Raw genomic sequence first — 19931 nt, 5'->3', positions numbered from 1 at the left:
TTCAAACAGGGCTGCCACAAACATTTTGGCACATACAGGTCCCTTTCCCTTCTTTAGTATCTCTTCGGGGTATAAGCCCAGTAAAAACACTGCTGGATCAAAGGGTATGCACAGTTTGATAACTTTTTGAGCAGTTCCAAATTGCTCTCCAGAATGGCTGGATGTGTTCACAATTCCACCAACAATGTATCAGTGTCCCTGTTTTCCCACATCCCCTCCGACATTCCGTATTGTCTTTCCTTGTCATTCTAGCCAATCTGACAGGTGTGTAGTGGTATCTCAGAGTTGTGTTAATTTGCATTTCTCTGATTAATAATGATTTGGAGCATATTTTCATATGGCTATAAATAGTTTTAATTTCTTCCTCTGAGAATTGTTTGTTCATATCCTTTGACCATTTATCAATTGGAGAATGGCTTGATTTCTTATAAATTAGAGTCAGTTCTCTATATATTTTGGAAATGAGGCCTTTATCCGAACCTTTGACTGTAAAAATGTTTTCCCAGTTTATTGTTTCCCTTCTAATCTTGTCTGCATTTGTTTTGTTTGTACAAAAACTTTTCAATTTGATATAATCAAAATTTTCTATTTTGTGGTCAATAGTGATCTCTAGTTCTTCTTTGGTCATAAATCCCTCCCTCTTCCACAGGTCTGAGAGGCAAACTATCCTATGCTCTTCCAAGTTATTTATAATCTCATTCTTTATGCTTAGGTCATGAACCCATTTTGATCTTATCTTGGTGTACGGTGTTAAGTGTGGGTCAATGCCTAGTTTCTAGCCTATATAGAAATGCTTTCCTTCTCAGTTGGTTGGGGGTAGAAGGGGAGGAGTGAATTTGAAACTCAACATTTTAAAAATGAATGGTAAAAAATAGTCTTTCAAATAATTGAGGGAAAATAAAATACTAAAACAAACAAACAAACATGACGATAACAACAAAGAGAACAAAACAAAGTATCATGGATTCAAAGAATGCTGCATCTCAGTTTGATTTTGCTCTTGGTGATGGGAAGGACAGGATTAAAACTCTAAACTTGTATTTAAAAAATCCCAGAGACTTCAAGGAGTAGAGCCAAGATAGTGAAGTGAAACCAGAGTTGCTGCTCAAGCTTTCTCAGATTCCCTTGAAAATCACATGAAACGAAGTCTCTGAACAGCAGCTGAAGTAATGAAACCACTCTCCAACTCAAGTTTGATTAGTGCCACCTCAAGAAAGGTCAGTCTCACTGGGGTGAAAGGGGTGTTCAGCTTAGTTCAGAAAGAGTCTAGGAATGCCAGTGAAAGGTTCTTAAATATAGCAGATTAGCATTGGAGATCCTTGCCTTTGGCTTAATAGCAGAAGAGACCAGTGGAACAGCTCACAGTACCTGCTGAGAAGGCAAATTCTTGGAAACCAGTCTGCTTCCTGGAAAAAGCAGGTAAAACTATCTCCTGCTATAATCAAAACACCAAACACAAGGAACCACTGTGTTCAAAGCCAAGGCTCAAAGCTGCACAGGAAATTTGGGAATGCATTCCCTTTACCCCAAGAGCAGAGCTTGACCATAAAATTAAGAAAATAAAAGAGGAAACACAAAAGGAAAAGGGAAAAAATGAGCAAGAAATAGAAAAGAATCTTGACAAAAGAAAGCTACTAAAATGACAGGGAAGACAAAAACATCAACTCAGATGAGAACAAAATGTTGACAGAGGAAATCTCAAAGAGTGATATGAATTGGTCTCAAGCCCAAAAAAGTTCTTAAAAATGTTCATAAAAGATTTTAATAGCAAATAAGAGAGTAGGAGAAAAATTGAGAAAGAGATGAGAGCTATGCAAGAGAGAATCAACAGACTGGAAAAGTAGGGTAATTCCTTATGAAAAGCAATAGGTCAAATAAAAAAAAAAGAAAACAGCACCTTCAAAAGTAGAATCAATTAATTGGAAAAAGAAATAAAAAAGGTAACTGAAGAAAATTACATATTAAAAATTAGAATGGGACAAATTAAAGGTAATGATTCTTTGAGACATCAAGAATCAGTCAATCAAATTAAAAAGAATGAAAAAAATGGAAGAAAATATAAAAGACCTCATTGGAAAAGCAGATCCAGATATTGAAAAATAGATCCAGAATAAATCATTTAAAAAGTGTTGGTCTACCTCAAAGTTATGGCCTAAAAAAAAGCCTAGATAGCATTCTTCAAGTGAACATCAAGGAAAAAATTCTAGAAACAGAGAGGGAAATACTCATTAAAAGAAAAAAACAAAACAAACCAAAACAAACAAAGAAACAAAAAGAAAATAAATCTGCCCTGATCAACTTTTAGCTTCAAGAACCAATTCTCAAATGGACTCAACATGTCATTAAGGAACAAGAACCTTGCATGCAGGAAACATTTATTCATTGTCTAGTAAACTGAGTTGAAATTAATTAGATAATGAATCTTCTTGTCAAGAGAATTAACAGTGTGCCTCAGTTCAATAGATCCCAAATTCTCTCACTTGGAACGCAGACTCTCCAACCCATACCTGATTTATGAAAAATTATTTCTAGGTATTTTAGAGTTATAAGAATGTGAGAAAATATCATCCAGTGATGGAAAATGTGATCACATTTCTTTTCAGGGTTAGCTATGTTGAATAGAGCATGGAGCTAATGGTATTAGAATGACAGATTTGATATTTAAATGATCACTTTAGCTTAACGTGTTGCAAGTCAGACTAAAACCTAACACACCAGTAATCATTATCACTTCTAGGCCTTCCTATACTTAGAACTCAGGAAGGACAACATAGCTGAGTGGAAACAAAAAATCACCTTTTTAACCTTTCCCTTGCTTTATTATTAGTAGTAATACTGTTAAGAAGGCACAATTGCATATAGGAGAAATGTTGAATTTGTGGTTAGAAACAAAGATTTAAATCTCTGCTATTTACTTTTGTAATTTTGGATAAGCCACTTAAACAGTATGGGCCTCAATTTACTCATTTGTAAAATGAAATGGTTCCATTAGATACCTAAGAGTTTTCCTCCAACTCTGTATTTACTAATTTTCCAAATCTATATGTATGAAAAGTGTTAACAATGATAATAGGTTAATCTTCCAGACATATTTTACATTCTAACAGAAAATCTCTTAGAAATTTCAAGCATTTTTATTATTGTGATTGTTGTTGGTGGTGATTGTGACAATAGTGTCTTGAAATGTTTATCTTCTTATTCCTGTAATCAAAGAATGTCAACTCTGATTATGTAGAACACCATGCAACACTGGCAGTTTGAGGACGGGCGTGATTGACAGTTTCAGGTTTTGAGATAATTGAGTTATGTTCTTCCTTATTCATATGCCAAGTTATTTTGTTAATGTATAATCCTAGTAACAAGGGAAAACAGCCTAGAATATGTGGATGCATATAAATCTATCTTTAATAGTCATTTTTTTCAAAAATAACATATTTGATATTCTAATAGTGGAATAGATAGATAGAGATAGTTATATGTATTATCTTTCTAGATATAGTAAGATCTATAAGGATATAGATATAGATCACAGTTACATAGTTACAAATAGATCTATAGAGATCTTTTTAAATAGATACCATCAGAAAAACCTGGAGAGACTTACATGAGCTGGTGCAAAGGTCACACATATTCACATTTACATCAAGGGTAGCATTTTAGTTTTCCAATACTAGAACCAATAGACAGATGTTAAAAGAATTATTTAACTCTAGTCCCTATTATTACCCAAACATTTCCTACTACCACTCAGAGGTTAATGATTGTCAGTTTGAAAAACACTTCTCTTTCTTTCATAGACTTGTCAGAGAGCAGCATTCTGCCTGATGAGTGGAAGCATTAAAATCAGCCCGAGCCTAGATGTGCTGCCTCCACTGTGGCTGGCTAGCCAAACAAGCCCCCTGGGAATGAGAGATGACTAACCATAATGTGGAAAGTGAAAGTTCCAAGTGGAGTTCCCTATGTGTCTAGCATGTGAGCAATGAGTATTACTATGATTATTCTTTCCAGTGGTGGAAATGGGGTGGAGGTGTTGATGGTGAGTAGGGAGCCAAGAGGGAAGAAATTCATTGACTCAAAAATCCAAGATTCTGAGGCCCCATCAACTTTCACATCACTAAAGAGTAATATTGTAGATTTCCAGCGTAAATTCTTTTCATTCCTTCCCCATCCTCCACTGATTATTTGAGTCATCAAGTCATAACACATCAGTAAAGTAAGTTTTTAAAGACTTCTCATTAACTTAAGATCCTTTCTTTTTTAAATTCTTTTGTTCTAAAGTTGAGAAATGTTTAGGTCATGTCTTATTTAAATGATTATGTCCAATCTAAGAGATCATATCATTGAAATAATTTGCAATCATTTATTCCATCTCTCCCTCAATTCTATCTTCTCCAGCCCCATTCTTTGTCCTTACTGTCATATCCAGCACATTCAGCTCTCTTTATTTTCTCAGTTCAGCAGCCCTACTTACAGGTTTGAATCAATTGCTGGGCAATTCAACTATATGATATACCTAATTATTAAGTCCCCTTGTCCCCTGGATCTATAACTAATCATGATTTGGTAAATTCCAAACTTGGGCTCTCTCCATATGTTTGCTTAGATACTTGTGAATACTGGCAGAGAAGATTATATAATTGTGCCAACTGAACTGAAGACAAATAATATTTGGTAATATTAATAGGTTTCATAGATATAAGACAATACAGAAATTTTATTCCTGTTAATTTTCCTAGATAAATTGTATTATATGATCTACAATGATTATTTCAAACCCATTCTTTATTTTTATGTCTCCCATACCACTTCTTCCTTCTTTCTCAGAAGCTTAGTTTTTATAACCTCCTCTTCTACTTTACTGAAAATAGAGTCCATGCACCATAAGCTTTCTGCCCAGAGTTAACAATCAAAACCCTTCTACATCATTCCCAAAATTTTGTTTTAATCTAGTTTCTTATGAAGGGAATGGTCTTTGAAAAACAAACAAACAAAAAACAAAATGAATATCTTTTTTTTTTACTTATGTTCTTGTTCCCAGTTGCTTCCAACTCTTCCAAAGTTTGATTTCTTTATCAATCCCTCTTTCTCCTTCAATTTTTCTATAACCACTAGTGTTTTTTTCTGCCACATACCTCCTACAAAGAAAGATATTCAGGGCTAATTGTTCCATCCCTTTAAGTTATCTTTGTACAGCTCTTGAGGATGTTTTAACCTCTCCTCCTTTGGTTTCCTCTTGGTTCTTCTATTTGTATGATGATTTCTCCTTAGAATTTTTTTTTTGCTAATACTTCCCATTGAAGCATAGACACCCCCTACAACTCCATTCCAGATTCTCTCTCCCTATAATCCATTTTATCAACTTTTATGGATTATATGCAGTATTTCTGATATCACCTAGCTTTTGACTGAAAGAAATAGCTCAGTGGGATAATGGAATATATATATATATATGAATTCATCTGCCAATATCTTCCATTTTTCCCCTTCTTTTCCCTTTAAAGTCTCTGGGATTTCATTTCACTTCTTCTATGCTGCTAGGAATAGGAGGTTTCCCAGACAAGAAATTTTCAATTGAGTTATTTTTTGTTTTTGTTTTTGTTCTTATCATTACCACTAGGTTGTATCTTTCCCCCCAAGTTGGACACATCTGCATGGGCAGGGAGATATCCTAGAGAGTTGTGATAGTCATAGTAGAGATCAAGATTAGCACATGAGAATGTATTTTGGTAGATACAACCTGACATTTTCCATGAATCATCCCTCTGTCCCTCCCCACCCTGCAGCCTCTGGTGAGATTGGGCAAGTAGCCGATCTCAATTCCTTGGCATTTCCCACTCTTTTCTCTGATTGCTGTCAAACCAATTTTTGGTGAATTACAAACCTGAAATACCATTTTTTGTTCTTTTCCCCCTTCTGTTGATTAGCAAAAGGTATGAGGGAAGAGAAGTCTATCAAGAAATGCTGTGTTTTTTTTTTTTGTTGTTGTTGTTGTTGTTGTTTTTGCTATGAAGAAGTTTCATCTAAAGGAAAATTTTAAAGATGTTTTGGAGAGAGAAATAAGAAGATTTAGCAACTTACTGTATGTTTAGGAATATGAACAGTGAAATTGTGAATCTGGGTTGCTAAAGGTATGATATTGTCTTTATTATAGAGAAGTTTTGAAGAAGAATGAGTTTAGAGAATAATTGTATCTGTCTCTGCTGCAACATAAGCATGCTTGCTCATCCAGTAGGATTTACTTCGAACCAGGCAAAAATGAAAACTATCAGGAGGATTTGGTCCTTATTCTATGATAATTATACCAGAATACAGTGTGCTTTCTAAGGAATGATCTGGAGGACATAGACTTAGTGAAATGGGAGGATGGGGGTGGAGAGTATGGCAGTTCTCCTGTAGCATCTGTGCAGCTATAATTGGGAGCGCTTGGGTAGGTTGAGAGTAGTTTGAGTAATTTGTGGCTCCAAAAGTGATTTTTGCATCTGAAGGGACATGATTGGAAGTTTGTACCATGGAGGGAGAATGGGAGAAAACTGTGAGTTTGATGTAATTGGTGTTGTGTTGGATTCAAGTTCCATGATTAGCTGTCATGGAGAGAGTAAAATGTAACCCATCTTACAACTTTCCAATAACTTTATCCCACATTCCTTAGGGTTAGGCTTTGACTTCCTCTTCCAATCAAGGTAATGCATATTGAAGGGACAAAATGGTGGGGATAGAATTGAAATTTGAGAGAAATAAGACTACAAGGTTTTAAGAAGTGAGTAGCTAATAAATTTTAGAAATTTCAAGGAAGGAAAGAAAAGTCAGGGAAATACAATTTCAATAATGTAATAAAGCAAAAAATATTTCTTTTTAGGGCAATATAAGATCATCATATTTGTAGAAAGTGAAAGAAGTCAAGAAGGATAAAATAAAGAGTATTAGAGGGAAAAAAGGAAGTGCTTTAGTGGATCTTAAAAGAAGCATTAATGTATGGAATTAAGATCACTGATGAAAAATTAATGTTTCTGAAGTTATAAGAATTTTAGTGAAGAAAGGAGATACATTTGATAAAGACATTTCGATAGTAAAAGAGTTCACATCTGGTATTCTTCATAGACTTAGTAATTTAGAATACAATTTTGGTGTCTGAGAATAAAAGAATTTGGAATAGGACTGGGACCTTTAGGACTCTGTGATATTTTTAAGGGGCTTTTATGGGGAATGTTTTAGAGAGAAAAAAAGATAGCAAGTAGAAGTGAGATTTAGAGTAGAGCAAATGACTTTTTTTTTGGTAGATTTAGATGATGTTGGAATCTATGACTTTTTTTAGAAGAGTGAATCAGCAAGGTTTTGTGACCTTCTGTAGCAGCCAAGATCTGGACATGGCAATGGAGAAAACATACTCATCTAGTTTGTGAATTGTTACAATGAGAAAGTTATGACAGAAGATTAAGGGAGGAAAGAACCCTAAGATAATTCAGCCATTGTTGAAATGAATGCCTAGGGGTTCAGACTGTGTAGAAAGAAAACTGAAACCAGGAAGAGGGCTGATGGAATAGAAAAATATGGCAAGGGTGAAGAACCAGAAGTTGTACATATCTTTATTAGATCAACATGGCATAATGAAAAAAGCGATGAACTTAAAATCAGGAAGACTTGAATTCAAATCATACCTTGGAAATTTATTAGCTGTGTGACTCTGAACAAGTCACTTAACTTCTCTCAAATCTTAATTTTCTCATATGTAAAATCAGGACAATGAAAAAAAATCATATTTCACAGTGTTATTGACAGGATTAGATAAGATAAATCATAGGAAAGTTTCAGTTTGAAGAGATAAAAGAAGTAGAAGGTAAAGTTAAAGTTTTGGCAGAGATCAAAATATATCATTTTGATATATTAGTGAGGGAGTAATTCCAAGTGATTGTAAGATCTGAGATTTTTCAGTGCCAAGGGGTGGTTGAAATAGTATTTTGATAAGTTATTGCAATAAAGAATAATGGTGAACTTTGATTCTAAGGTATTAGATAATTTATCAACATGAATTTGAAGTAATTGAGGTACTGAGGGGATGAGGTTGCATGAAAACCTATGAGCAAAGTAAGTCAACAAAAAAACTAGGATTATGTTGTGTAAGTTAAATGATAGCAACTAGTATATGAGGAATGTACTTACATGGATAGAATGAAGACCTTATGTAGTAATGATGGTAAAAATAATGGTTTGTAAAAATACTGATGAGCTATGAATGGCTTTAATTTTCTAACTATTCTTCCAGAAAGTTAGGAAAATTGAAAGAAGATATGGCTGCCTTTGGTGAGGGTACTACTAGAAGTGGTGTCATAAGAATAAAGTGAGATTATACACCAAAAAGATCGAGCCATCACAGAATAGTGGTAAGGACCATTTTCCAAGAATATACTAATAAAGCATTGTCCAATAAGTAATTAGCCTTAAGTGCTCAATTGTCTGATTCCAGTGCATCTACTCAAAGGCCAGTGCCTGGCCTTTATAGGAAATGGCTTGTGCAAATGCATAGAGGCAGGAGAGGAAAAACTAGACTGAGGAAACTGGAGACTTTGCCTAAAAAACAAGAAAAATTCTGGGAGAAACAGCAGAAGAGACTAGGAACAAGTTAGGATGTGATGTATTGGTGAGGATGGATGGGAATGAAGAGGATAGAAATTCAAAAAAATGGGAATGGGACATGGTAGTGGCTTTGTTTAGAAGATATAGGTAGATAACTAAAGGAAGCACGAAGTATATTATGAGATTATTTATTAGGTAGCATTATATTTTTGGAACAAAGTAAGGAACTTGGCTAACCCCAATGTCCCAAATGGAACATCTATCTAGGTTAGCTTATAGCCATAGTAGTAGTTTCTTAGTTGTTATTGGCATTTATTTCATTTTCTTAGTACCTATATTATACTATGATGGAAAATTTATAAATGCATACTTTGTGAGAAAAAAAATGAATGCAGGATAATCATCAAAAACATTTGGTTTTGGTTCAAAAATGAATCAATTGAAATGATTAGGTAATAAAACCTGAAGCAACTAAACATAGTAACATGGTAGTCAATAAACCAAAGAACACAAAATATAAAAGAAAGAACTCCCTTTGTGAAAAAAAAAAGTTGGTAAAAAAGGAAATCAATGTGGCAGAATTTACAAACAGATTAATACCACAATAAACATCAAATTGATATATGGTTATTTTATTTTTAAAAAAGAATAAGAAAAAGGAAAGAAAAAGAAGGAAATGTTTATAGCAAAGATCAGGATGCAGTGAGAATCATTAGAGATGAAATGAACAACTTTGATTTTAGAAAACATAAGCTTCTGCACAAAGAAAAAAATTCTATTGACTGTAAATTTAGAAAATAAGAGGAAATTTCCATAGGGAAAGTCAGGAAGACCTGAGTTCAAATGGGGCATTAGACAATTAACACTTCCTAGCCGTGTGACAGTGGGCAAGTCACTTAACCCCAATTAATTCAGCAGAAAGAAAGAAAGAAAGAAAGAAAGAAAGAAAGAAAGAAAGAAAGAAAGAAAAAATGAAAATTGTACCTAACATCCTGTACCAAGATAATGTTGAAATGGGTTCATTATTTAGACATTAAAGTGTGATACTATAAGCAAATTAGGAAAACAAGGGATAATCTAACTCTTAGATATGTGGAGAAGAAAGAAATTTATTGCCAAAGAAGAACTAGAGAATATTATGAAGTGCAAAATGGGCTAATTCTGATTGTATTAAATTTAAAAGGTTTTATACAAATAAACCCAAGGCACCCAAGATTAGAAGGGAAGCAAAAAACTGGGGAGAAATTTTGGTATCCAAGGGCTCTGATAAAGGCCTCATTTTTAATATATATAAAGAATTGACTCAATTATTATATTATATATAGTCAATTGACTATAAGAATACAAGCCATTCTCCAACACATAAATTGTCAAAGGATATGAACAGACAATTTTCAGGTGAAGAAATTAAAGGCATTTCTAGCCATATGAAAAAATGCTCTAAATGACTATTGATTAGAAAAATTCACATTAAGAAAACTCTGAGGTACTACACTACACACTACATATCTCTCAGATGGGCTAAGATGACAGGAAAAATAATGATAAATGTTGAAGGGGATGAAGGAAAACTGGGTCACTAATACATTGCTGGTCAATTGTGAAATGATTCAACTGTTTTGGAGAGCAATTTGGAACTATGCCCAAAGGCTATCAAGCCATGTATACCTTTGTTCTAGCATTGTCTCTACTGGGTCTGTAACCCAAAGAGATTATAAAAAAGAGAAAAAAGACCTTCATGTGCAAAAACATTTGTAGCAACCCTTTTTGTAGTGACAAGGAACTGGAAAATCAGTAGATGGTCATCAGTTGAAGAATGGCTGAAAAAAAATTATGGTATATGAATGCAATGGGATATTATTATCCTGTAAGAAACTATCAGAAGGATGATTTAGAGAAAGGGCTGGAGAGAATTATGTGAATTGATGCTAAGTGAAGTGAGTAGAAACAAAAGAACACTGTATGCAGCAACAACAAAATTATGTAATGATCAACTCTGATGCACTTGGTTCTTTTCAAAAGTGAGCTGATTCAGGCTAATTCTAATAGATTTGTGATGGAGAGTGTCATGCATCCGGAAAGAGGACCATGGGGACCAAAGGTAGATTACAACATAATATGATCACATTTTTGTTGTTGTTTGCTTGCTTTTTTCTCATTTTTCCCTATTTTGATGATTGTTCTTGTGCAACATGATAAATATGGAAATATATTTAGAAGAATCGCACATCTTTAATCTATATTGAATTGCTTGTTGTCTAGGGGAGTGAAATAGGAGAGAAGAAAAGTAAAAAAAATTTTCAAGGGTGAATGTTGAAAATTATTTTTGCATGTATTTTGAAAATAAAAAAGTGACCCAACCATTCTGGAGAGCAATTTAGAACTACATCCAGAAGACTATAAAACTGTGTGTACCCTTTGATGCAGCAGTGCCATTACTAGATCTGTATCCCAAGGAAATCATCATAAAGGAAAAAGGGCCCACATGTGCAAAAATCTCTAGCAGCTCTTTTAGTGGTAACAAAGAATTGGAAATGAGTAGATGCCCATAAATTGGGGAATTGCTAAACAAGTTGTGGTAGATGAAGACAATGGAATAAAAGTGTTCTTTAAAAAGTTATGAACAAACTGATGCTAGAAAGGACTGGAAAAATTTACATGAACTGATGCTGAGTGAAGCAAGCAGGACCAGGGATGCATTGTACACATTAATAGTAAGAATGTTCTATGATCAACTATGAAAGACATGGTTCTTCTCAGTAGTTCAGTAGTCCAAATCAATCCTAATAGACTTTGGACAGAAAATATTATCTGCATCTAGAAAAAAGACCTATGGAAACTGAATTCAAATCAACACATGCTTTTTTTCTGGTTTTAAATCTCTCCCATGATTTTTCCCTATTGTTCTGATTTTTCCTATTGCTCTGATTTTTCTCTCCCATGATTCATAAAGCAGTATATATTAAAAATGAATAAATGTGTCTTTAGAATAAATAAATTAAAATTAAATAAACTTTAAGTTGTCAATGATGATTTAAAATCTTTCAAGTCACTAATAATGAAAGAAAAAAATCACAATTCTGATGGTCCAGCTCACAGCCATATAACAAATGACTAAAGAAGAAATAGCAATTGTAGCGAAAATTGGGGATGCAAGCCTTTGTATTATTCACTTCAAAAAAGCCACAAAGCAGAAGTAAGATGATGAAATCTTATCAAAGCTATGTCTTGGAGATTCTCAGCAAAGAGTAGGGAGAAAGGAATGTCAAGTACTTAATGCAACAGAGCAAACCACAGAGATTCTTTTCCACTTCTAGGTGTCAATGTCAGCAGATAGCACATCTGCTTCTTTAGAATCTAATTCTGCCAGGTTGGCACACCTTCAAGCAATCTCCTTGGCACGGTTTATGGTGGGTGATCTGCTTCTGAGACTTGTTTAATTCTGTCAGATGATGTGCTCCCAAGATGAGTTCAACTAGGTTCTTTGGCATCCAAAATCTACATGGACCCTGAAGGGAGAGGTAGAGAAAAACAACTTTGACATGCTTAGAAATATTTATATTTGGGATGTAAACTGGAAGAAAAATATTGACTCTGCTTGCTTGAACACCACAGATATTTTGACTATGATATTGAACAACTTGTGAAAAGACTTTTCCAAAGTGACTAAAAGGCATGCTGTTAAACATGCCTCATTTTAATTCTGACATATTAACAAGTTAATCCCATTTATTTACAGAATGATTTTGAATGTGTGCATGTATTTTAAGTTTGGGCAAAATCAAAATGCATTCCTCTGAAAACAAAACAAAAGAAAACCAAAGTAAGAACTATTTTTTAAAAAATACTCATCACAGAGAAATCTAATATCTATGCAATTGAGTCACCCATGCAAACTTCACAAAAATGTCCCTGGGCCACAACACCAAATTATTATTACTTTTTTTTTTTAAACAGAGAGACTTGAGGAAGGGCACAATCCTAGATTTTTACCCATGCTGAGGAGACAGAAGTCTTAGGAAAGTCTAACAGTATTGTTGGAGGAAATGATATTCAGAGGAATGGGAGGGGAAAGAACTCACCTGATATAAAACTACTCAAGCTTCCTATTTTGACTAATTTCTTTTGCTGCCTAGCTGCTAAGCCTAGCTATTTCTCTGTGTGGAAAGAATCTAATTTAATACCATCTAAATTTTGGTGCCCTGGGACATGGCTTCATTTGCCCCACTATTGTTAGTGCTATGAGGTGTTATCTTTCCTGAAACCACATAAATCTTTAGAGCCATGAGCAATGGAAATACTTAAGAGGTTCTGAAAAGGCGCTATTCTTAAATTGGAATGACTTTATTAGCTTGTAGTTGTTTTGATTATGACTCTGGGTGAAATGATTGTTACTTTTAATTTTAGAATCTAGAAACTTATTCCATGAACTAAAGAAAATATTTTAGATGGGGACCTTCTAATGATTTTTTTTTTATTATTTTGATTGGATATTTCAATTTTGGTTAGAGTTTTCTAAACTGGGGTAGTAGACCCAACTAGTAGAAGTGAAGTCATGATCAACAAAATTGAGACTCATATAGCAATTTCATTCCAAGTCATTGTGAATATAACACAATAAATATTTTATACAAAATAAGGTAAAATTTGATATTTTCATCTTCTAATGCATAATACAAGTAGATTGATTTGAACGACAATGACAACAACAACAACAACAAAGAAATCTACTAGAGCAGGTCAAACTCCAGACAAAGAAGAATATAGACATACAATAAAAGAAAATACATATACAAAAAAAATTAAAATGTATGATCCACCATATTTATCACTAAGATTCATAATTAATTCTATCATTGGAGAAAACAGAATACTGCTTGTCTTATGTGAATGCTTAAGCCACATATAACATAAAACCTAATATAATACACTATATTAATAGTGTACATATAAATTATATTTAAGAAGACATGATTTTTTTCCAAGACAGTTTAAAGACTTTTAAGAAGTAGTTAAAGAAATAAATCACATTTGTGACAACAAAAGATTGCTTACAAGATATAAAGTTTCTTACAGAATATTTAAGTGTAAACAGTTTCATTTTGGAAGAAATCTTCATATTATCCAAAATTATTGATATTGTTACAGCAATGGTTGATAAAGCAAATGCAAAGAACTAAAGAACAAAAATATTTTATGAGCCTGGAAAACCTTGAAATTATTTCTATTATCATTAGTAGTGGAAGTGCCAACAGATGTAAAGAGGTTAATATGATTAAATGTGTAAAATATTATTGAAACTAATTTTATGGAAGATTTCTTACCTAGATGACAGATCGATGGCATTTTAGCAGCAGGAGGAATTTTAATATGTTTGATAGTTTTTTTTTTTTAATTAAAATGACATAATATTAGGAAAATCATATTGGATGCTAGATTGACAGAGATAAATAAATACCAGAATACATACTAGCTGTATGATACTGGGAAAATCATTTAGTCCTCTCTGGGCCTTAGTTTCCTCATCAGGAAAATGAGAAGTTTTGATTCAATGACTTTCAAGATCCCCTTCAACTCTAAATCTGTGACCCTATTAGAGTCTTGAATATAGTTTGGGTTATTCCTTGAACACACATTATTGGACTGTTTTTTCCCAAAGAATGACTGCTACTTCATATTCTAAAGTAGCCTATGTAACCACTCTTCAAATATAGGTTGTAAGCCCCCATCAATTACTTTACCATTAACAGTCATTCAGTAGACACAGAGCACTTTTAACAAAAGCACTTTTTAAAATGGGAGAACAGTATAAATAAAACATTCCCTTCATATATTTGGTGTTTTGTTTCTCATAAATATATGAACATATATGGGAAAAGTCAATTCAAGCTTAAAGAACAATAGTGTTGAAGCATACATTTATAGTAATGGAACTAAAACTAATTCCTCAATCTAAAGAAGCTTTTCATAACTTCTCTTGGGTAGGCAGTCTCATCTGGGTAAGGTGTCTACTGGGTCTTTTCTAATGATACCTCACTGCTATGCTGTTAAGGTTTCCATTCCTCAGTGCTGCTTGAGTTACTGTCTCTCTCTATCTGTATCTCTGGAATGAGCATCTCTGCTCCCTTTTGGGTTGGGTGTTTCCTATTGTTTGAGGAGCTCTGCTTCAAAGCAGCATATCCAAAGATGTGTGAAAGAAGAGTAACACCTCTCTTTTCTATCGAGAAAAATTCTCTCTCAGGCTCCAGTTTCCTCTTAGTGCTAAAAGGATTCAATATTTTTTTCTTCTGAATAGAATGTTTCCCTATGGGAAAATTGATGTTAGATTACATGACCAATGGTAGAATGAGAAGATAATTAGACTTCTCCCTAAGAATGTTTTCCTCCACAAAAGGTTCCAAAGCCTGCCTTCTTTCATATATTCATGGCTTAGCTATTTTGTGTATAATTTGTTTATTTATTCAATAAAATTTCTTCTTCTCATTCAATTGAAGGAAACTGTTCATCCTTCATAAAGAGATCACTAGGAATAAACCCTTTGCTGGCAGAATTTTCTGTGTTGTTTAACTCTAATCTTATAAAATATAAACCTAAAATATTAATTTGAAACTCTGTCTCCATACAATATGAAAACACTATCTCAATGGAATAAATTCTACTTAGAAATATGAATGACAAAGTACTGGATTTTTACAAAAGAAATCAACTCCATTGAAAATTATACTCTAAAAGGCAGGCTCTTTTCAAAACTGTGTGACAAGAAAGAAGAAAATTGAACATATCTATAATATCATGAAACATTCAGGCTTTCTCATACCAAAGTATTCCAAAGGGTATTTAAGCTACAAGGACAAAGCTACAAACATTTGCAATTGTATTAGAAATGTTAGCTTTAGCAATAAGAGAAGGAAAAAAAAATTGAAGGAATTAGAATAGATAATGAGGAAACAAAATTACCACTCTTCGCAAATGATATGATGGTGCACTTGTAGAGTCCTAGAGAATCAATAAATGAACTACTAAAAAGTTTTAGCAAAGTTGCAGGATATAAAATAAATTCATCTAAATCATTAGCATTTCTATATGTAACTACAAAGTCTAGCAGCAAGAGATAAAAAAGAGAAATTCCTTTAAAAATAACTGCAATTTATGTTAGATTACTTGCTGTCTAGGAGAGGTGGGAGGTGAGGGAGAAGGGAGGAAAAACTAGAACACAAGGTTTTGTAAGAATGAATGCTGAAAATTATTTTTGCAAACATTTTGAAAAATAAAAAAAAAACTATTATAAATAAAATAAAATGAAACAAAACAACTGTAGATCATACAAACTATTTGGGAGTCTACCAGTCCAAATGGCAGCCAAGAATTATATGAAAGCAATAAAAAAAAAAAAAAACATTTTTCACACAAATAAAGTTAGATCTAAAAGTAGAAGAATATCAAATGCTCATAGGTGGGCCAAACTAATATAATATAAATGAGAAATCTACCTAAAATAATCTACTTATTCAGTACCATTCCAATCAAAGCGCGAAGAAATTATTTTATAGAGCTAGAAAAGATAATAACAAAATTGATCTAGAAGAACTAAAGATAAAGAATTTCAAGGGAATTGGTGAAAAAAAAAGAAAAAAAATGAAGTTAGTCTAGCTGTACCAGATCTAAAACTATATTATAAAACAGCAATCATCTAGAACATTTGGTATTGACTAAGAAATAGAATAGTGGATCAGTGGGATAGGTTAGGTTCACAATATATTGCAATATTTCTTAAATAAATATTAAAAATCATTTTAGGATAAAAAAATCTTCTGAACCTTATTGTTCTAGTCTAGACATTGCTATCATGGTGGTATTATAATTTATGTTTGATGTTGGAATGAATGACATGATTATGATTCATGAGTAATTAATAAATGGAGGTGTCCTTGGCTATAGGAAGAAAGGAAACCACATTATTAAGCACTTTCTATATACAAGGCACTGTCCTAAATGATTGACAAATATTATTTACTTTTATCCTAACAACAAGGAATTGGGAAGTTGAGCCAAGCATTAGTTATCCAGGATCATACAACTAACTGGATTAGAATTCAGGTCTTTCTGATTCCATATTTAGTGGAATTTTTTTTTTAATCCCCATATCAGGAAAAAGATATTTAACAAGAGATATCAATGGGACATTTCAGTTAAGCCCAGCTGTTTAATATAGTCTTATTAATTAAAAACTTGAGAGTGAGATCTTAAGGTCCTTGACATATTTATTATGTGGACAACCAAGAGACCATGTCAATAATCTGAATAAAAAACATTAGCCAATAAGGTTTCAAAGAGGGTTTCAATAACTGTTAAGAATCAGATCTAGGTGGAGCCAAGATGGCAGAGAAGTCACACTTGACTTTCTAAGCTCCTCTCATACCCTCACTGTGATGACCGCGTATTTAAAATCAGCCGGAATCAGGAATTCAGGTTAAGGGAAAAATCTTCAATCTTTATTAAAGTGAGAGGTGAAAAAGGATTACGATAGCAATATGGGCAAGAAAGACTGCGATAGCAATATGGGCAGCTGCAACAGGAAGCCAGCTAGCAGAGGGGAATTGGAGATGAAAGGCTGTGGCAATGGCAATGCAAGCAGCTGTGTCAAGATACCAGTCAGCAGCCTCTCCTGCTTCCCTTCCCACTCCCTTGCCTCCACCCACCAAAAACGTCATTTCCTATACATCAGGACTTGCACAAAGAGTGGGCAGGGGCCATTCTTTCTCCAAGCATATATATTAATAGCGTATGGTCCAATTACTATTTAGCCTCACGTGCTTGGGACCTTAGTGCATCAACTCAAGCCTCAGCCCATTACACTCATGACCAATTATTAAATTCAGCCTCAAAAATAGGACTTGACTAGTAAAATTCATGAAGATTACAAGTACAAGTTACCAGCCGAACATAATCTGGAAGTTCATCAGAAGAGGTTTGTCCTGAAGAGCAGGAAAAGAAGCAGGGGTAGAACTAGAGGCTAGCATATTGAGCAGGCCCAGCAGGGGTGGCCTCTGTGGTTAGAAAATCTACAGAGACAATTCTGCCATAGGCTGATTGCTCTGCTCTGCTCTGCTTGCAAAACAGCAGATCAGCAGAGAAATTAAAGCCAAAAGTAGAATGTACTCTAAAAAAGCACCAGAAACTAACAAGATCTGGCTATACCCAGCCCAAACTGGAAGTGACTCAGTACAGACTACAGCACAGCTATGCAACTGCATTCTGCAGCAAGGGGCAACACAGGCCAGATACAAATCTGCACGGCAGGGGGGCACAGCCAAGTATAATCTGCACAGTGTGGGGCTTGGCCTAGAGCAATAGAACTTCCACAGCTTGACTTTGTTTCCCTGGGCAGAGACACTTCTGATCCGAGCAGCTATTCGCTGGTCAGCTGCTAATACCCACAGTCCCACTGCGGCCTTTGGCTTGGGGTAGTGACATTTTTGCTGCTCAGCCTCTAGCCCCAGGGCTATCACTAATCCACACAGCCAGGTTCTTCACTGGGTACTTCCACAGCTCGGGCTGACACTTACCAGGTCTGAATCATTTCTGGGGAAGAGGGAACTTTTTCTCAGAGCACTCCTGTATCTCACTGCTCTTTGCAGCCTGTTTTCAGGACAGCTACTGCCGATACTGCAGAGAAAGCTGGTAACCTCCTTTCCCTGAAGGAAGACCCCACAGGTTTTAAAAACCAAAAGTAAAAAAAAAAAAAAAAATCAAAAGGAAGATCAATAGCTTCTAAACAAAAAGAGAGCAGGTTTTCAATCCTGAGGAGACTAATAGCAAACAGTCTCCAGACAATACCCCAAAGGGGAATGTTACCTGGCCCCCATCACATAACACTCTCCTAGAAGAGTACATTAACAACCTTAAAAAAGAGCTAGAAGAAAAATGGAGAAAGGAAAGAGAAGCTATGCAAGGAAGTAATAATTTCCAGAAATGTGATGGAAAAAAATAAAGAATTCCCAGGAAGTGCAGGGAAATAGAATTTGTGAATTGGAAAAGGTAAAGAAATCCCAGGAAAGTAGGATTTGTGAGTTGGATAAAGAAAATAAGTCACCAAAAAAAAATAGTGAAATGGAAAAAAAATTCCATGGAGCAAAACAACTCATTTAAAAACTCAATTGGAAATATACAAAAAAAAGTAAAAAGAAAAGGCTAGTGAAGAAAATAACTCATTAAAATCAGAACTGAACAAATAGAAATGGATGATTCGTTAGGTATCAAGAATCAATCAAGCAAAACTAAAAAAAAAAAAAAAAAAAGGAAAAATTAGGAAAAAATCTTTAAATATCTACTTGGAAAAACAACAGACCTGGAAAATAAATCTAGGAGAGATAATCTGAGGATTATTGGACTTCCTGAAAATTATGATGAAAAAAAGAGCCTAGATACTATTTTACAGGAAATCATGAAAGAGAACTACCCAGATGTAATAGAATCAGAAGGTAAAATAGGAATTGAAAGAATTCATGGAATACCTTCTGAAAAAGATCCAAAAAAAAAAAAAAAACTCCAAGAAATATTGTGGCCAAATTTCAGAACTATCAACTAAGGAAAAAATATTACAAGCAGCCAGGAAAAAAAAAACAAAACAAAACAATTCAAATATTGAGGTGCCACAATAAGGATCATTCAAGATCTGGCTACCTTTACATTAAAGGATCAAAGGGCCTGGAAGCTGATATTCAGAAAGGCAAAAGAACTTAGAATGCAGCCAAGAATAAACTACCCAGCTAAGCTGAGCATTTTCTTCCATGGAAGAAGATGGGCATTCAATGAAACAGATGAATTCCATTTGTTTCTAAGGAAAAAACTTCTCTAAACAAAAAATTTGATCTCCAACCATAAGACTCAAGAGAAGCAGAAAAAGGTAAAATGAACTCTTGAGAACTGTAATTCTGTTGTGGATATACATAAAGACCACATGTATAATCTTTTTTTATTGATATAACATAAAAAAGGGAATGGTGTCAGAAAAAGAGAAAAGGGAAGAAAAAAAAGAGGGAAACCACATCCCATGAAAAGGCAAAGGAAACCTATAATGTCTGAGGGAACTTAGAGAGGGGGAGGAACATTGTGTGGATCTTGCTCTCATCAGAGTTGGCTCAAAGAGGACACATATTTAATTTACAGAGAATCTTCTCTCACCCCATTAAAAAGTGGGAGAGGAAAAAGGAAAAGGAAAAGAGTAAAAAGGGAAGGGTACAAGAAAGGGGAAGGGATTCAAAGGGAGGAAGGAGGGATCCTAAAGAGGGAGAGCTGCACGACATGAGTGAGGCCCATAAGTTTAATGCTGAGAAAGGGGGTTAGGGGAGGCAAGAAAA

At 34.2% G+C, this 19931-nt stretch overlaps 1 pseudogene; it reads left to right on the top strand.

The window, feature by feature from the left end:
* Nucleotides 1–18039, top strand: part of LOC127561372 (pre-mRNA 3'-end-processing factor FIP1-like) — a 32642-nt pseudogene extending 14603 nt beyond the window's left edge.
* Nucleotides 18040–19931: the final 1892 nt, after the last annotated feature.

The sequence above is a fragment of the Antechinus flavipes genome, chromosome 4 (genome assembly GCF_016432865.1).
Source record: "Antechinus flavipes isolate AdamAnt ecotype Samford, QLD, Australia chromosome 4, AdamAnt_v2, whole genome shotgun sequence".
Classification (NCBI taxonomy): Eukaryota; Metazoa; Chordata; class Mammalia; order Dasyuromorphia; family Dasyuridae; genus Antechinus; species Antechinus flavipes.
The sequence above is the reverse complement of the archived record's forward strand: the minus strand, read 5'-3'. Positions and strand labels throughout refer to the sequence as shown.